At 39.1% G+C, this 20,205-nt stretch overlaps 1 protein-coding gene across 2 annotated transcripts in view; it reads right to left on the bottom strand.

The window, feature by feature from the left end:
* The window catches only part of CDK17 (cyclin dependent kinase 17), a 90,268-nt gene that overhangs the window by 51,187 nt on the left and 18,876 nt on the right, over positions 1-20,205 (bottom strand). Inside the window, exon 1 of one of the 2 annotated variants that reach the window (XM_036301854.1) lies at positions 14,287-14,442. The exons of the other annotated variant lie outside the window; for it this stretch is intronic. The gene's annotated coding sequence lies outside the window, so the exon portion shown is untranslated. Of the gene's footprint in view, positions 1-14,286; positions 14,443-20,205 lie in introns of those variants that run through there. 2 annotated transcript variants of the gene reach the window in all.

Below are 20,205 nucleotides of genomic sequence, written 5' to 3' on the forward strand. Positions count from 1 at the left end.
GCTCCTTTTTTCCTTCTTTTTTTTTTATTCTGGGCCAGCTTTAGCTTGAGGCTTGGCTCCAGCTCTTAGGCCTCCGCTCTTGAAAGTAGGTTTCTGGCCTTTGCATACAATGTTGCGAATCTGCTGGCTGAAGTCCGGCGGTATTTGTTACAATGTTTGAAACTGCAGGCTCAGAGGCCTGCAGCGGCAGGCGGGGAACGTTGGTTTCCTCCGTCACTGAGGCAACCAAGCCTCATGTTAGTTTCAAGCTGCCTGGCTGCTGGCCGCCATCTTGGCTGACAGTTAATTTGCATATCTCGCTGATTAGCCAATGAAAAGGGTAGCGGTTGTACGCCAATTACCATGTTTCTCTTTTATTAGTGTAGATATCTTCTATCCTATATAATCAAAGGGTAATATTCAAATTGACCCTAACAGCAGAACAACCAGAAACAACCGGTCGCTATGACACACACTGACCACAAAGGGGGCAGACGCTCAATGCAGGAGCTGCCCCCTGGTAGACAGTGCACTTCCACAGGAAGAGCACTGCTCAGCCAGAAGCCGGCTCATGGCTGGCCAACAGAGTGGTGGTGGCAGGAGCCTCTCCCATCCGCAGCAGCACTAAGGATGTCCAACTAATGGCTTAGGTCTGCTCCCCGTTAGTCGGACACCCCCCAAGGGCTCCCGGGCTGCCAGAGGGATGTCTGACTGCCAGTTTAGGCCCGCTCCCCCCAGGGGTAGAGATCCCTCAAGGGCTCCTAGACTGCAAGAGGGTGCAGGCCGAGCTGAGGGATCCCCCCCTCCCCAAGTGCACAAATTTTCATGTACTGGGCTTCTAGTATATATATAAAAGGCTAATGTGCTAAGTGTTCCTTTGCCCATCCAGTCACTATGACATGCACTGACCACCAGGGGGCAGACACTCAATGCAGGAGCTACCTAAACATGCACTGGACATTTAGAGAGAAATGGCAGCATGGACCTGGTACCGACAAAGCAACACTCAGCTTCCCCCAAGTGGGAGACAGGCCCTGCCACTACCCTGGAGCGACAGCCCACCAAATTGCAGCCAATGCTGCCATGGCGCAAAATGCAGCCGACAGCCCAGCCCAGAAACGGTCGCTGTGGGCACCAGGTAGTGTTGTCATGTAGCAATACCTGGCTTCCTCTCCCTAGCGACTAGCCTCCTTGGAGTTTCTTCAGCCCAGGAACATGGCTTGCTTTATAGCCAGGTGCAAACATTTTACATTGTAACCAAATGTCTGTGAAGTGTTTTCCCCTGCCTCATCTCATTTGATTTGATCCTCACAGAAGTCCTGGAGTAGGTAGACAGGAGACTTGGTGGAATCCTATTTTCTTTTCATTAGCCAGAAAATGGAGACTTAGAAAGTTTAGAAACTTGACCCGACTGAAAATAATAAATGGTGGACCTTGAAAATGACTTCAGGTTTTCTCTCACTGCACAGAAAATAGTCAAACACTGCTGCAGTTAAATATTTTACCCTTTGTTCTCCCTGCGTCATCTACAATAATAATGTGCTTCATGTTGATATTTACAGCTGTGTTGCTGACAATTACCTGAAAGAGAAGTTGGGGTGCTTCACTGGGCTGGAAATAGTTTAGCTAAATCCAAAAGGAGGTCTAATTAAGCAAGTTTATTCTATATCTATAAAAGGCTAAGTAGACTCGCACATGCATGATACATATAAAGCTCTTGCTAGCGCCAATTGTACACGTGTATTTTGATCTGTCATTGTTGATCGTGAATTTGGTTGACACTTTTATTATAAAAGGTGAATAGCAATATTAAACTATTTCTTCTAATTAATTTCCTTCCAATATATATACTAGAGGCCAGGTGCACAAATTTGTGCACTGGTGGGGTTCAGCCAGCCCGCCCTGATGGAGGCTATCGGGGGCAGGCCAGCTGAGACGAGGGGCCGTGGGTGGGGCTGACCGGGGCAAGGGGCCACAGGCAGTTTGCCAGCTGGCCCCACCCCCAATCAAGGTGGGGGTGCCTGCTCCAGGGTGGGACTGGCCAGGGCAAGGGGCCACAGGCGTTCTGGTCGTTCTGCCGTTCGGTCGATTTGTATATTACCCTTTTATTATATAGGATATATATATATATCTCTGAAAATGTTCAAAATCACTTCCCAACCACAAGTGTTTAAAAGAAACTCGTCTGGGACTAAACTTGATCTGGAACTGTACTGTACAATTAAGAAACACTTTCATGGTTTTTATTTTTAATCCCTGAAAATGTAACTATTCTATTTACTTATTTACTTACAGAATATAAATATATAGATAACCATTCTGGAATGACAACTGAGTTTTGCCCTAGGAATAGGAAGCACACATATACATATACACACCTTAAAAAAAATAAAAATAAAAAAAGACAACAGCTGCAAAGCTCTAAACACTCCCAAACTAGTCTGCTATGAGTATTTATCTGTATAAATACTTCTCTAATATAAAGGACTTAGAGTAGCAATTATCTGCTTATGTTTTTGAAAGTCATAAAACAATTTCATGTTAATAATTGCATAAGTTGGAAAAAAAAGCTAAAGAGTGTCTGTTTTAAAAATGTCTAAATTACTTCTCTTTAGGTAAAGAAACAATTTTACATGTACAACAAATTGAGCATTTTAAAGTCTGGATTAAAATCCAATACTGAAGTGGCAGACTAGTACTTTTCCACCCTGCTGTTGTCAATCTTTTCAAAATATCAAGTAAGAGTAATATTACTTCACAAATATGGCTTTAATTATTTATTTCTAACATTTTCTGCAGTGACTATGGCTTTAAAGTAAACCTGTTCTAAATGAGGTGAACTCATTAACTGACATGTAAGCAAGTTTTCTATTATTTTTCCCCACAAAAATTAAGTCATGGTACACCTCTAATGCTCTCTAGGACACTTAAACTAACCATACTTAATTAGAAATGACATTTAAAAATTAAGTTTTTTCACTAGAGACACAAATTTTTTATTTGCATAAAATACAAAGATATGCAAAACACTGACAGATGACTGAATTAAAATTTCAATCATGATTAATAGGTTTTCCCACCAAACACTTAAATATCTTAATCCTTTGGTTGAAATCTGAGGCTGATTTTTTTCCTTTAATAATAGTGATAGTCAAACACACAAACCAGAAAGGATTTTCCTCTATCCATTAGAAAGATAATGTAAGACTACTGTGACACGTAAGATGCAAAATGTCGTAACAGAAAACTATTAGGGTTAGTCACTGCACCAAAAGCAACCAGAACCAACTATCATGGACTCTGCCACCTGACTGGACACTTATAACAACCATGATAGTGCTTGCTAAAGGCTGCTGATCTAAATAGGAAAACCATATATGCAAACCAGCTAACATTGCCCATTCCTCAGTCCTGTCCCAACAATAGAGATAGTAATCCACATTCTTAAAGCAGCTGCTTGGTGCCAGGGCAGACAGTGAAGAACCTTCACATCAAAAAATTTGGGGTGAGTGCTGCACATTTTAATCAGTCTGGTAGATCCCTTGTGAGACTGTAATAAATGGAGACACTTGCCTTCCTTTAGGCCCTTTCAGACTCCAGGGATTCCTGCACCAGCAATTATTGGAAGACTAGAGGCCCAGTGCACAAAAATTCATGCACTCGGGGTGGTCTTTCAGCCCAGCCTGCACGCTCTCACAACCCGGGACCGCTCGGGTAGAGTCCAATCCCCTCACATCATGGCTCTGGTTCCCTGGGCCTGTGGGCCAGGCAGGAGGTACCAAGAGGCCAGTCCAATCGCAGCATGGCTCCGTTCCCACAGCTCCCTCCCGCTGCCATGGGCAGCCGGGACCCAGGACTGACTCCCGCCAAGGGCGGCCGGGACCTGGTGTTCGGTCATCTGTCCGGATGTTTAGATCCTGGCTCTTTATATATTAGGATATAGAGAGGATAACAGTTTTTTGTTGTTGTTTGAACCAGATATTTTAAAACATCTTTGTCAGGTCACTAGTTGACTGCAAAAATAACTGAATAAAAATACTGGTGACCACACACAACCAGGAATACACATTTGCAAAAATAGTTTTGTAAAGTCACAAATGGATGGCAGCCATGAAACATCAGTGTAGTGGGAGAATCTGGTTTCCAGAGTTCGGACACAATGTTCAAGTCTCAAAAAATTGACAAAGCACACAAACAAAAAAGCATGGCCATTCACAAGAAGAAAAAAAAAGCATGACAGAAATCATTTCTGAAGAAGCTTAGAAATGAAATTAGTAGTCAAACATGTTAAATCAAGTGTCCTAAGTATTCTAAAAAGACTAGAGGAAACCAAGGACAAAGAACTAAAGGAATAAGAAAAACATATTTAAAAAATGAAAATATCAATAAAGAAACAAGGATACCAAGACTATTAAATAGGGAAAGATAATCTTTTCAACAAATTGTGCTGGAAAAACTGGATATATTCATTTGAAAAAGAATAAAGTTGGACCCTTACCTATGCCATATTAAAAATGAACCAAAGTCTAAATCTATGTAACTCTTAGAAGAGAACATGGAAGAATACTACTCATGATATTGGATTTGGCAATAATTCCTTAAATATGGCATCAAAAACACAGGAAACCAAAAAATAGATAAATTAGGACTTCATTAAAATAAAAACCTTTTGCATATCTAGGGACAGTATCAAGAGAGTGAAAGGATGATCCACAGAATGAGAGAAAATATTTGCAAATCATACATATACTGGTTTAATATCCAAAATATATAAAGAACTCAACAACAAAAACAATTTAAAAAATGGGCAATGGACTTGTATAAACACTGTGCCAGAGAAGGTATACAAATGGCCAATAGTGCATGAAAAGATGCTAAACATAAGAACTCATTAGAGAAAAGCAAATCAAAACTATAGTGAGATACCACTTCACACCTACTAGCATGGCTTTCATAAAACAACAACAAAAAACAGAAAAGAACAGTGTTGGTGAGAATGTGAACAAATTTAACACTAGTGCATTGCTGGTGGAAATTTAAAATATGCAGCCACTGTGAAAAACTGTTCCTCAAAAACTTAAACACCTAGGAATATATCCCCTCCCCAAAGAAAACAGAGACTAAAATAGATACTTGTACACCAAAGTTAATAGCAGCATTAATAATCTATCTATATATCTATATGTAAAAGCCTAAGCAACCATCACAACCGAACGGACAACCAAACAGGCAGTGTGGGGCAACCAGACCGGCAGGGGGGCTAGTGAGGGACGACCAAATGACTGAGCAGCAGGCTGCAAAGATGGTGGCGCACACAGCCAATAAGGAGGGCATATGTTAATTAACTGCCATGCCCTCAAAGATGGCAGCGCCCAGAGCCAATATGGAGGGAATATGCTAATTGACTGCCATGCCCTAAAAGATGGCGGAGCCCACAGCCACAAGGTGGCCGGCAGGGGAGGGAAGTTGTGGGTAATCAGGCCAGCAGGGGAGGGCAGTTGGGCAGTGACCGGGCTGGCAGGGGAGAGCAGTTGGGGGTGATCGGGCTGGCAAGGGAGCAGTTAGGCGTCCATCAGGCTGGCAGGGGAGTGGTTTGGGGGTGATCAGGCTGGCAGGCAGAAGTGGTTGGGAGCCAGCAGTCCCAGACTGTGAGAGGGATGTCCAACTGCTGGTTTAGGCCGATCCCACAGGGCAGTCAGACATCCCCTGAGGGGTCCCAGATTGGAGAGAGTGCAGGCTGAGCTGAGGGATAACCCCCCCCCCCTCAGTGCATGAATTTCGTGCACTGGGACTCATCTACACTAATAAAAGAGAAACATGCAAATTGGTGCACTCCACTACGCCCAGCAGCCAATCAGAGCAACTATGCAAATTAACCCAACAAAGATGGCGGTTAATTTGCATATGCAGGCGCAGAGCGAAGACTGAAGGCTCTGGTTGGAGTGAAAACTGAAAACTGAAGACTGAAGACGGAAGAGGCTTGGCGGAGAAGCCAAGCCTCGCGGCAGCCGGACCAAAAGCCTGGGTCCCGGGTGCCAGAGGAAAACCGGCGCCAGCAGCCAGGGGAAGGAAGGGCCTATTGCGCGAATCTTCCTCCCAAACGGCCTGATGGGGGCGGGGCCAGCCGGCCAACTTCCCCCAGCCCCTCCCCCAGCCAGCTGGCCCAGATCGGGGTGGACTGGCAGGACCCCACCCATGCACAATTTTGTGCACCAGGCCTCTAGTAATAGATAAAAGGTGAACACATTTTTTATCAACAGATGAAATGATAAACAAAATGTGGTTATCTATCATCTACCTATCTATCCTATCTATCTACCTATCTATCCTATCTATCTATCTATCTCACAATGGGATACTATTCTGCCATAAAATGGAATGAAGTTCTGACATATGATACAACAGGAATGAACCTTGAAAAGATTATGCAGGCACAAAAGGTATTGAATATATTGTATGATTCTACTTATATGAAATATCTAGACTAGGCAAATGGATTCAGACAGAATTTAGAATATGTCCTAGCTGGTTTGGCTCAGTGGATAGAGCATCAGCCTGCAGACCAAAGGGTCCCAGGTTCGATTCTGGTCAAGGGCACATAGTACCTCGGTTGCCAGGTCCTCCCCGGCCCAGGCCCTGGTCAGGGCTTGAGCAGGAGGCAAGCAATCAATGTGTTTCTCTCACATTGATGTTTCTCTCTGTCTTTCCCTGTTGTCCATTCTCTCTAAAAAAAAAAAAATGGAAAAATATCCTCAGATAAGGATTAGCAAAAAAAGAAAGAAAAGAAAAAAGAAAAGAGGAAAGAAGAGAAAAGAAAAGAAAAAGAAAGAAAAGAAAATAGAATAGAGGTTATGGGAATAAGAGGAAGTTGGCAATGAGGAGTTGTCTAGTGGATACTGAGTTTTTGTTTGGGATGATGAAAAAGTTCTGGAAACAGACAGTGGTGATGACTACATAATATTTTGAATGTATTTAATGTCACTATATTGTACACTTAAAAGTGTTAAAAATGGTAATTTTATATATAGTTACAATAAAAAACATTTAACTATTTTGTCAGCAGGCATTTATATCAGTTTTCCACCAAGCCTAAATACAGCCAATACCTCATTTCAGTAGAATTTTATTTTTAAAACTGTCTAAATATTTTCAATATGAATAATCAGCCTATACCAATTATTTAAGAGAAAGTAGAGTAGCATATTAGGACTAATGCTTATGATTAGTACGTTCAAACTCACAATAAATGACTATTGTTTCTCCCATTTTAACAATAAAAACACATTGGACAGACTATAAAATCATAGTTTTTTAAAGTCAGAGAGCAGAGATGCAAAGAAATAAATGAACTAAATTCTAGAGAGAATAAGCCCTTTCTAGAAATGAAGACATGTCTGGGGTCATGATGAAAGGAGTAAACCTGCTACAGACGGGGAAAACCAGCCTAACTTTGGTTTTTTTCCCTATTACATGCCCAACTTTTAACCAACTTTTGGCAAGACATTAAAATCCTGAGCGGCCCCATTCACAATGCAAATCTGCACTTTCTCAAAAGGATGACAAGTACTGGAGCAGCTTGCGGGGCTGGGGGGAGGAATGGGCAGGAGCTTGAGGAGGTAGGGTTGCAAAATGCTGGGACCAGGGCAGCAGACCTAAGAGAAAACTCTGTCCTCAAGGGGCACAGAGCCTTCACCAAACGCAAAGTCATGCCCATACAAGAGGGAGTCAGGGTATTAGGTGAATGACTTCTCTAGGTGTGAGAAAAGCCAGGGGTGGGGCTAAAGAGAAATGAAAATGACCCAGCTGTTCAAAATCCCAGCAGCTGGGCTGCAAAACAGAGATAGATCTTTTCCAGTTTTACTAACTGTTGGCTGAGCTGTAAACACATGAAGAGATTACCTGAGTCTCACAGGTGCTCAGATCCCAAGCCCTAATGAAGGTCAAGTCCTGATTCTGCACTCAAAACATTTGATACCAGTAGTGATCTAAATATAACTAAAGATGTAACAGAGTCCTGACCCAAATTAGGCTGTTTTCCTATCAAATATTATATTTCAGCTTTTCCCCCTCAACTATGTCATGAAGATTCATTTATGTAAATGAATGTAGCTATCCTTTTAAATAGGTGTTTGCTATTCCACTGTATGGTTGTACCATGCAGCAGAAATGTTTATGCTAATTGTTTTATCACACAGAATATTGAGAAAAATATGTACTCAAGGGTGAGATTTAAGAAAATTAATCTTTCACGGCTTTATCAAAAAACCTTTGTAAGTGAAACTGTTTCTTTCCTGTAAATGTAAGCAAAATGTCATTGCTATGATTTGAAATAAGGAGCCAGTAGTTTTACATACCAATGCATATGCAAATGTTAAGACAGTAAAAAAAAAAAAAAGGCAAATAATGTTTTAGTATTATGAAAATTTAATTTTGACCTTGCAGGCTCCAAGAAAGGGCTTTAGGATTTCAATCACACTAAGATCTGATAGGTAGGCTAGATTCCAAAATTTAATTCTAATTAACCTATTTAGCAAACTGGACATTATAATTCAATAATGTTAATGGTCAGCTTTAATAATAGGCATATAATCATATTAGCAAAATTAACAATTGCTGAGCACAGGAAGAAGAGCAAGTTTGGGGTAGGATGATGAATTCAGGATTGAAATTACTGGAACAAATTTAAATGAGTCTGGAACTCAGAAAAAAAAAGTTTAAAGTGCGGATTTGAGAGTTATTTTTATAAAACTGATTGAAATGAGGAAAAATAGGTGTAATAAGAGAGAAGGTCAGAAATATGAGGAATGTCTATAATAAATAAATGGGTAAAGGAGAAGCCATCAAAACAGTTCCAAAAAATAAATGGATCAAGAAACAAATTGTGACAAATGAAAGGATGTCAGAGACAAATCTGGGCCAACCAACTCATTTTATGGTTAAGGAAACAGTTTGAAGAACCTCAAAATACGAAGTGATTTGACAAAGTTTCTGAAAGTGAGAGTCAGGTCTTAAAGTTCTACCTTAGGAATCTCAATTCAGTTTTTTTCCCCCCATAATACCAAATTTCCAGACAGTTAGCAAACAACTCTTTCCTCTTCTAACTACAGAAAAATTAGTCTAGCATCAGGGACAGATATCAAGGGGGGGGGGGGGGGATAGCACATGCACCTCCACTCCTCCAAACACTGCTCCTTTTGCAGTCTTCACTATCCCAGTAAAAGCCTATCATCCAGTGTGGTTGTCTTCCCGTTCTTCACACTCTACCATCAATGCATCACCAAAACCTGTAGGCTCCTCCTTCAAATTATATCCAGAGTATTACCACATCTTACCATGTGAACAGCTAAAATCCTGATCCAAGCCACACTATCTTTACCTAGAATGTAAATTTATACCTAATCAAGCATGTCAAACTCGAAGCCCGCAGCGAGTTTGACATGCTTGAGTCCTAATTGGTCTTCCTTCTAGATTCTACTCAAATATTATTTCTCTGGCCACCCTGTATGAAATAGTGACAGCTCTACGCCCAGATTACATTCTATCCCCCTTGCCTGTTTTAATTTCCTCCATATCCTTATTGCTTGACATTCTAAAAATTGGTTTATTATTGATTCTCTCCACTAGAATTTAATCTCCTTGAGAACAGGGACTTAATGTTTTGTTCATTGTTGTATTTAATACAATCCAGAGTTTAGTACAAAACCTGGCACTCAATAGTTGAATGAATGAATGGAGAGAGAGAGAAGGAATAGAGATTAGTCATCTTTTATAACATAAGATCTTTTCCCTATTCAAAGCCAATCTATTAATTGTCTCATCTGACAGCTCTGCTTAGGCTTTCCCCTTTATGTTTCGCATTTATTCATTCTACAAACATTCACACAGAGGCTATACCATGTCCCAGGCAATATAGGAGGCACTGAAGGTAGAAAGATAAATGAAATATGAATTCCGCCCACAAAAAACTTGGGGAGATGTTATATATTTTCCAGTATGATGAAGCTGTAGTATTGCAGATGAGTATAACTCCAGGTTAGTACATAAATGTTGTTATAATTGTTACAAAGCCAACCAATTCATTCAACAAAGAGAATATTCAAAATGCACTCTTCCTGAAAACTGTTTCACTAATGTGGTAACTTTCATAAAATTTATTTTGATTGGCTGACTTTAATAAGGTTGTAATTCCTACAGGTACATGAAATGAAAAAGCCTACATACACATTATCCCTGGGATTCAATAACAATTTAGACAAAACCTAAACCAGTAAATGAGGAGCCTCTAACAGACTTGTTAATATTATATCTCAGTACATTCATTGGTATAAATATTCCCCCAAGCCTTCTGACTGTTAGAAGGTATTTTTACACTAAAAGTTATATTAACTACTTTCTTTAAACATATTATTTCTGCATATTGGCTGTTGGGTTATACATTAAAATTAAAAATATAATTAAAATCTGATTTCAAAATCACTCAAAATGTAGATATTTTCATCACGAATAATCATCAATTGATCTACAGATGACAAATCCCCACAGAAAGGGCATTTGTTTGAAACAGCTGTTTAGTTTCAGTGAATTCAAAAAGTCATCTATTAGAAATGTCATCTGATACTTTTGATAATAATGGTCTCACTCAGAGCAGAACCAAGAGAGCAATTGTAATCACTTGAGGTAATGCCTCAGCTTGACAAACAAATGGTTATATACAAAAAGGAAAAGGTCCACTGAAAAAGCAGCAAAGTTTTGGAAAGAAATTGGTATCAGAAAAATGTAACACTTCATTAATTTTTATCTTTGTAAATGGAATAAATTCTCTTTTAACATAATTATTCACTGCAGCCAAATTTATTTTATCAAATTCTCTGATTTTTTAAAAAAGTTTTAAATTGTAAAGCTAGGAGAGATACAACAAACTGTTTCTAAAACACTTGCTCTGCCAATTGTCTCTAATACTTGAGAATCTTCATCTCTGGTGACTAGTGAAACATCAGTATTCTAACAAAATTTAAATTCCTCCACTGAAATTCAAAAACAAACAAAAAAATGCAAATTATTATTCTGTACCTCAGTCAAGTGATGAGAGCTCCTGAGTTTGCATATAAGTACTGTTATTTCTCAAAGTACAACTACAGGAAGGTTATAGAAGACTGATTACTCTTGGCTTCAAATTACTTAACCCAGTCCCTTGAAAACTAGTATTTTAAACAATAAAGGAAGTGCTGGGAGTTTATAGATCTGTGTAATACCTGACCTGTCTTCTTTCTAGAGCAATCTAGCTTATTTTATTTGGTTAAGAGTGAACTAAAGATAATATTGGAATAACAGCTTCAAATTCTTCTTGAGGAAGGTAAAGTTTATATGAAATGTTTCCCAAGCATTAGTACAGAAAACAAAACAACAGTATCCCAACAACTTTCATGAGGCAATAATGCTATATTTTTAAAATTAAAAAATAATGACATAGAAACTAATGAAAGAAAAACAAAACTGACCTGGGCATTTTTCAATTGCAAGCTCAGAAAAAGTATGCACTTATACCCTGATTCATATACAGGCCAGAAACCCAGAAGTCATTCTGTACTTTTCCCACTCTCTCTCAACTGCCATAGCCAATTGAATTATCAAGTCAGATCATGAGGCCTTCATATCCCTAACATTTCTTAATCCCATCCTCTTCTATTTCTACGCTTAAGCCTTTATTTTAAACCATGGTAATTTACCTAATCACTATAACAAGCCTCATAATTAACAAGCCTGGTTCTTTCAAAGGATTAATAAAATAGACAAACCTCTGACAATCCCGGTTAAGAGAAAAGTAACGTAAATGAACAATATTATTATAACAATGGTGGAAATTAATTAGGTAGTATCTTGTAGAGTTAAATTAAACATTACATATTCTATGATCCTGCAATTCTTATTCTGGGTACATATATTCAAGGGAAACTTTTGACACATGTTCACCAGATGAACAAAATGCTCATAGCAACATATCTATAATAGCATAAATACTGGAAACACCTCAAATGTCTACAGGCAGAAAAGAAATTATGCAGAATAGAAGATTATACAGTGGTAAAAATGAATGAATTACAACTATATGTAACAAGAATAAATGTTAGTAACATGATATTTAACCAAAAAAGCAAGTCCAGAAGACTAAATTTAGTATATTCTTTTTATAAACAAAAAATAATATATTTTTTAGGCAAACATATAAAACATTTATAAAATGCAAAAGAGTGAAATACAAAGTTCATGATGTTACCTACTACAAGGAGAGACAAGAACACATAGGAAGATGTTAGTTACTGATCATGTGGTTTGGACCCTTCCCTGGCATGTTTCCTCCCGTGGCAGGTTAGACCCTCTTAGAGGGGGAAGGGCCAAAAGGGGGCAAGGGGTGGAGAATAGCTCTTAAGCATTAACCCCAGGACAATGAGGTTCTGACTAGCATCAAATACATCTAGGCCTTAGTGAGTCTCAGCTCTAGGCCCAGGAAAGCAGCAAAACCAGACAAATGAGGCCATAGGTGACATTAGGACCAGCTGCACTGACTACTAGTAAAGACCCCTCACACAACAGAGACCTCAATCTTGAAAGGACACACCTGGAAAGCTGATGAATAGTCTACTGGGATCCTCCCAGATAAATACCATCAAGAAGGAGGACCCAGCATGCCTTTCCTCACCGCCCCTTGCTGCCCCCCCCCCCCCCTCACCCTAGGTGCTTTTCCTTGCCTTTCTCTTCTAAGCTCCAGCCTCTCTAACTTGTTCCAAGCCCACGCAGCTCAGAGGCACACTTCTTCCACCATTCACTTCTACTTTTGTAACTTTCTAAATAAACTTTCTCCTCTAATTTGAGGGTTGGCTCTGAATTCTTTCCTAGCCAGAACTCAAGTACTGAGGTTGCTGAACTGAGGTCCAATCACTGGTAACTGGTGCCAACATTAGAAGTTAGGAAGTGACTGAAATTGTTCCCCCTTTCAAAGGTAGGAAATGAGAGGCTATCCTCAGGCCAGAATCTTCTGTGGCTCTTGATTTAAATTGTGTTAACTTGCTCTGCTCCAGGATGAAAGCAATTACAACCAGATCAATGTGCTCTGCAGCTGGTTAGTCAGCTGCTCCAGAGTAGGCAGCCAGGAAAAAGCTTTGGGGCCCTCTCTAGGCATTGTGCCTCCAAAGATACAAGTGCAGGCCAATCCCTTTGCCACGAATTCTTAAAAGGTATTTTCAGGTCCCTAAGATAAGAATTAAAATAAACATAAATAAAAAATATCCTTTTAATTTTCCAAATAAGCTACAACTGTTGAAGTGTTTCACATTTTAATCTAATATTTACTAGAAAATGAAATATTTTGACTCCTGTATATGAAACTATTACATTGACTCAAAAGTCAGCCTTAGAAACATCAGCTGATTCCTTGGAAGAGGAAATTTAAAAGAAACCAAGTGTTTTCAAAAGAAAGGGGGCAAACAAGATTAGAAGGATCATAAGAGGGTCCGAAAATCTAGGTAACTATAAAGTCTTCCTAAAGGATATGGCTTGAATACAAAATTTTATGACCATTGCTGCAAGTAGTACTAACTATGCAATCACAGTATTATTCTAATTTTACTACAAAATCTATGTTAAAGTCTGAAAAAGTGCTTCAGTCCTACTACTAACCTTTCTTCAAGTTAGAGTTCAAGAAAAATGCCTGACAGAGGTATATTCAATAAAAATAAAAACTGATGAATCAACTACTTAGGACCAGTCCACTAACCAAGTCAGTAATTCAGGAAAATCACAAAAAGGAAAAAAGATTACCCCTATGTACCGTAAGTACTTTAACTTAAAACATTCAAACGTGCTTTACCAATCGTTTGCTGTGAGACAAAGGTCATGATAGGAGTTCCTTATATAAACCAGGTGCCAATATACTCTACAATTTCTCATGTATCTCTTACAAAATAAAGGTACAACTTGAAAACACATATAAAGCACTAAATGCCAAAATCTTCTATATTTGTATGACCTTTCCAGGCTTTTGGTTGTCTTCCTTACATCTAAGTCCACAAGATTTTTTTAGCGCGTCTTCCCAAAATTTTCACAGAAATAATTCTCCTTATGCACTGATTTTTTTATTGGTTTAGTAATATGCAATTATATTATGTAATTCCAATAATAAATAAAACTGGCAAGAAAAGTCTACAAGCCACCAGTTGGTATTAAACATGTTATGGCTATCAATCTCTAGTCTTCCAGAGAGAATGAAGGCCACAAAGTAATTATTAGAGCCTCTACTATACCCTTACTTGCCTTTTAAATGCTATATACAGAAGTCTCTGCAAGCATGCAATCCTCTGTCTTCAAAATACTTTAAAACAAACTTGAAACAAATTTCATAATTGTAGTAGAGGAAGATCATTTGAATTTCCCTTCTATATGGAGTGCTGTTGAACTGTAATAAAATTTCTATGCAATTTTAACTAATATTCATAAACTGGAAAAAAGTTAAACAGAAAAAAGAAAAGGGAAAAACAAACTATTACAATTAAACAAAAATTTTGTTGCATAATCTTCCCATCAGCCCACCTCTGTGAATGTGATTTCCTTAAAAAAAAAAAAAGATTAAATTCTATTATGAAAAGGTCTTTTCTTATTTAATTCTTACAACAAATACCATTTGAAATATGTGGTATCAGCTAAGATTTGATGATTGTTTTATATATAAACTAGAGGCCCAGTGCACGACATTCATGCACTGGGGGGGGAGTGGGGGGTGTTATCCCCTCAGCCCAGCCTGCGCCCTCTTGCAGTCCATGACCCCTCAGGGGATGTCCGCCCTCCGGCTTAGCTGGCAGTTGGACATCCCCCAAGGGGTCCTTAGCACTGCCACAGAGGCTCTCGGGAGAGACTCCCAACACCACCGCTGCACTCACCAGCCGTGAGCCCGGCTTCTGGCTGAATGGCACTCCCCCTGTGGGAGCACACTGACCACCAGGGGGCAGCTCCTGTGTTGAGTGTCTACCCCCTGGTGGTCAGTGCGCATCACAGCAACCAGTCGTTCTGGTTTTTTTAGGGGTTTATTATATAGGATTAAAAATAAATTTTTATTACAGAATTTGATCTGATGCTAGAAAATCAATTTTTATGCTTTGGGCAAGGTTTACAGTGAACTCCTAGCAACTTAAATACATATTCACTTACATGACTGATTTTATAATAGCAGGCTGAAAATTTGATTAAAATACAAGTAGTAGGGATGTAAACAATCAATAGGAAAGAAAACCTAATGGTACTCAACAAGGCTCTACAAAACTCATGAGTAGTAAGGTACAGTAAAACTGGGTATAAATTCATTAATACTGAATTCTGCAATGTATTTTACTCTGATCAACTTTACTCACATATTGAGGGAAATGGGAAAGTGTCACTTAATCACAGAGAATGTTCATAAAGTATCTGGAGCATTAAAATGCTTCTCAAGGAGTCCAAATAGACCCCCTGTATTGTGGTCCCAACTACATCTACAAATATGTTATTTTACCAAGGAGAAAACATCTTATTTTTTTTTTTACACACATTTAATTTTTTATCTAGAAATTAAAAAGTGGCAGAATAAATTTCTTGTTCTAAGTATGTTACTACAATTAAACCTTTCCTGGAACCCTACTGTGTACTTAACTTTTGTGTACATATTTCACTACCATTACTATCTTTCTGATATCCTCAGTGAAATAAAAGGACAAAGGCTTCTATTTTTTTTTACATCCAAAAAATTTGATATTAAGCCAAATTATTTGATTGTAAACTTCTAAATTAACACTATACTTTATCCCTAAATTAAAACATTCTACAATACCACATCACCTCAAAATGAACTGAACAGGAATGTCAGCCTACAAAAGTGAAAAGATCACACTTCACACGGTGACAAGTGATGACTTCACTAATGTAAAGATATTCTGTGAGGATCAACAAATCATTCACTCTTTTAATTACCTCCTACCTCCAACAATAAGAAATTTAAAGAGCATTTTTAGGAACCTCACTTTAACAGAAAGAATTATGTAAAAATATACATCTAGATATTTAGAAGGTCACATTCTTGTAATTATAAGAATGAAACTTCAACTCCCGGCAAAATAATTTAATCCTATATCACATGACACATTTTCAAGTACCACCAAATAAAGGATTATGCATTGTCTTTCAAGTTTTCAAAATACAAATCTCACAAAATCTCCTACTTTCTAAATATTCATGCAGGTTTTCTTTGAGAATGTTCTTAACATACTTGGCACAAGGTAATTATAAATTTGCTCTTCATGTTTAAAGAAAGTAGCCGAAACCGGTTTGGCTCAGTGGATAGAGCATTGGCCTGCGGACTGAAAGGTCCCGGGTTCGATTCCGGTCAAGGGCATGTACCTGGGTTGCGGGCACATCCCCAGTAGGAGATGTGCAGGAGGCAGCTGATCGATGTTTCTCTCTCATCGATGTTTCTAACTCTCTATCTCTCTCCCTTCCTCTCTGTAAAAAATCAATAAAATATATTAAAAAAAATAAAAAAAGAAAGTATGTAGGCAACCTTCTAGCCTTTCACTCCAATAGACATCTGAATTGGACAACTGAATATGCTATTTTGTCATTCTGTAACTGATGACACAATAATAGTTTATCACATTAAAAAAAACTAACACTTTATCAAAGACAAATTTTACTGGATAGCGGCCAACTTTCCTTGGCAACATGTTAAAAACGCCAGCACTCATCAAACTTCTGGTAAAGTTTTTATTTGGTGAAGGGAAGGGCTGTTTAGGAAAAAAAACCAAACTTTAAAACAGTCATCAGTTTGTTTTGAAGATATTGGAAATACCTCCACAAAAAGGTTTTTCCTAGGGCTGAATCATTTAACAGTTGACCTCAAAATTTAAAAACTATCATCACCTTCAGGAAAGCCTTCTTGTGATTTTGGAGGAGAAAAAAAAATTAATCCTCTATCACATTATTTGCTAAATGGAAAATTAGAAACTGCTCACATACCAATCTAAGAGGGAAGGAGCGTAACAATGAGCCCATTAACAAATTCACTTAATTTACTTCTGTAAGATTTACAGGATAAGATTTCAATCAAAAGATTAAGAAAATTTGAACCTCACTAAACTCTATAGCCACGCTTTTTTTTTTTCCTCAAAAATTTTCATTTTTACTTCTAGTATTTTCTATTCTACTAATTTTACTTATTTAGGAAACCTTGGGATATCAGAAATAGGAGAATTGAAGCACTAAATTAGATTAACACAAAATGAAGAAAAAAGAGGGTAAATGTGTACACACATTACAAATGACAAATTTTTTTTAAGTTCAAAGAAAGGTTTTCTGTGAGAATAAAAATACTTGAAAAGAATAATACCTGAATTAACCAGAATTCTGACATCATGATGCTGTTCTGTAACCTGAATGTCTCCCTCAGGTGAAATTAAATAGACTCTATTAAATCAAAGATTGAGTATATGGACCTAGATCCTCTCTTTGCTCAGTCTTGATCCTCAAAAGCTGAGAGATAACATATATCTACATTTAATGAACACCTTTGGTGAAATGTTAATTACATACAACTTTAGAATAGGTTGATAAAGGATTTACAACATACAGAAGTCCACCTGGGGTAGTAGAAATTGAGAGCAAACCTAACATAGATTCAAATCCTGATTCATATAGGCATTGGGGGGAGTGAGAGGTATGACACTGAGAGAGCCAACCTTAGTTTCTTCTTTGAAGGAGGGACATAACAATACCTCAAAAGGATGTGAAATCTAGAATGGATGTATTGTGCCTAGCCCATAGGATGCATTCAACAAACGTGAGTTCTTCCACTATACAGTTCCATATTATGAACAGCAAATATATATATACTATATATAAAATTGCAGGCTGCATGCCACTGACCTCCTTTCTTCGATCACAGTGAAAATTAGAAATTAAATAACTTTTATGGGGTGATGTGGGAGCAAGTTGGTAAAATTATTTCTAAGAAAATATTCTTAATAATTTCAAATAGCTACCCAGCAAGCAAAATTTTCTACTAGGAAATTCTTATGTGAAGAATGTCATGACAGGCTGAATAGTTCTATAAATAACCAATAATTTGTACATGTACAGAACTGTTGAGTAAAAAATCACCATTAAAGTCAATAAGTCTTTCTCCACCTAGGCATACAAGGCCTTTGTGTTCTCACCTCACTACTACCTTTTAGCCACATCTCAAGGGATCACAAATATTCCCGGTTTTCTTCCAACCTCTCTGGCCACTCCTTTGCTGGTTTAAGCACACACACACAGAGAAGGAGCGGGAAATGAGGGGGTAAACAGAACAGACACAGAGAGACATAGACAAAGAGACAGAAACACCAGCATAGCTGTTAAGTACTAGATAGAACTCTTAAGGCCCAAGTATTTTTCTTCTCTCTCTATGCTTCCTCCTTAGGCAAACTCATCTAGGTACATGGATTCAATCTAAACAATAACTCCCAATTTTCTATTTCTGATCCTTTTCTATCTCTTTTCTAAGTTACAGACTCATATCCAACGGCTTATTTGGGTACCTTGAACTCCTTAATTGTCAAAGTTAAGCCTCATTCCTAGGGGGAAAAAATCAAATGTCAAATTCCTCACATAAGAGAATGTACTATCTTTGTAGATGGGCCTAAGAATTAGACTTTTTATAAATACACTAGAGGCCCGGTGCACAAAATTCATGTACCTGTGGGGCCCCACCCCCTAATATTCATGTATTTATGTTTATGTGTGTATGTATGTATATATTTTTGTTGTTGTTAATCCTCACCTGAAGACATTTTTCATTGATTTTTAGAGTAGAAGGGGAGGCAAGAGACAGAGAGAGAAACATGGATGTGAGAAAGACACTTCAATTGGTTGCCTCCTGCACATGCCCTGACCAGATCGGGCCAAAACCGCATGGATGACAGGACCGACTGCTGGTGGCCCGCTCGGGCTCAGGTGCTGAGCGTATGGCGATTTTCTGTTTATGCTTCCACTTCTGTTAGAGGTCCCACTTGTAGAAGCTATAGATGTGGGCACAGCTCACCTGCTGGAACGGCCTCAGCCCCACAGAGATCAAGTGGCCAGGGGGAGGCAGACGTTCAATGCCTGAGCTCAGGGTGCGAGGGGGGGGGGGCATCAGGGGCAGGGCTGGCAAGGGGGAGGGGCCACAGGTAGTTGGGGGGGGCCGATTGGGCCCGGATTCAGCCAGTTGCCCGTAGCAGTGTGTATCATAGCGACCAGTCACTCCGCCGTTCCAATTGCTGGAATTCACGCAAGAGTAGGCCTTCCTTCCTCCGGCTGCCAGCACTGGCTTCTCTTCGGCAGCCGGGACCCAGGCTTCCCTTGCAAAGGTAGGCCCCACTCACCTGCTGCAGCCCGCCGGTCAGGGCCTGGGCCTCCCTCTGTGGGGCAATCATGGAGCAATGGCCTGCACCCGACAAATTGCATCACACCCGCCTCGGCTGGCCTGGCACCAGTGGATGTCATAGCGTGGTTCCGGATGGTCATTCAGATGGTCTGGATGGTGGTTCCGCTGTTCGGCCATTCGGTTTTATTATATAGGATAGACTAGAGGCCCAGTGCATGAAATTCTTTAACTGGTAGGGTCCCTAGTTGCCGGGAGCCGGTCCATGCTTGCTGTTTCAAGGGACCTGGCATATATGGCATACTGTTCTTAATATGTTTGCTCACCTTCTTGGCACTATGTGTTTTAACCAAGGTCTCTGAGAAAGATTGTTTCCCCAGGTAGGGATTTTCCCCTGAAGTTAGGGAGGGAATAAAACCTCTTAACTAAGTGCCAGGCGGGTAATTAATCACTTTAACTATGAACAATCATGCTTAAGCTACATAATCTTTACTCCCTGGAATGGAGATAAGAAACGCCCTAACCTTTGTAATAGAGATTGATAGGATTGAATCAACTGGTATAAATACAGATGTAATAAGACAGCAAGAGACAGAACTTAGAACACAGAACTTAGAACACAGAACTTAGAAGAGAGAACCAGGAGAGACAGAACCTAGGCACAGAACCTACACAGAACTAGAGACAGAAGAACTTCGCTGGAGAGAACATGGCAAAAGATCCTGGACTGAACCTGACTACAGAAATGGGCAAGAGAACCTGACTAGAACCTGGTAACTGAACCTGGCTGGAGAACCTGGACAGAA

The sequence above is a fragment of the Myotis myotis genome, unplaced genomic scaffold, assembly GCF_014108235.1.
Source record: "Myotis myotis isolate mMyoMyo1 unplaced genomic scaffold, mMyoMyo1.p scaffold_m19_p_3, whole genome shotgun sequence".
Taxonomy (NCBI): Eukaryota; Metazoa; Chordata; class Mammalia; order Chiroptera; family Vespertilionidae; genus Myotis; species Myotis myotis.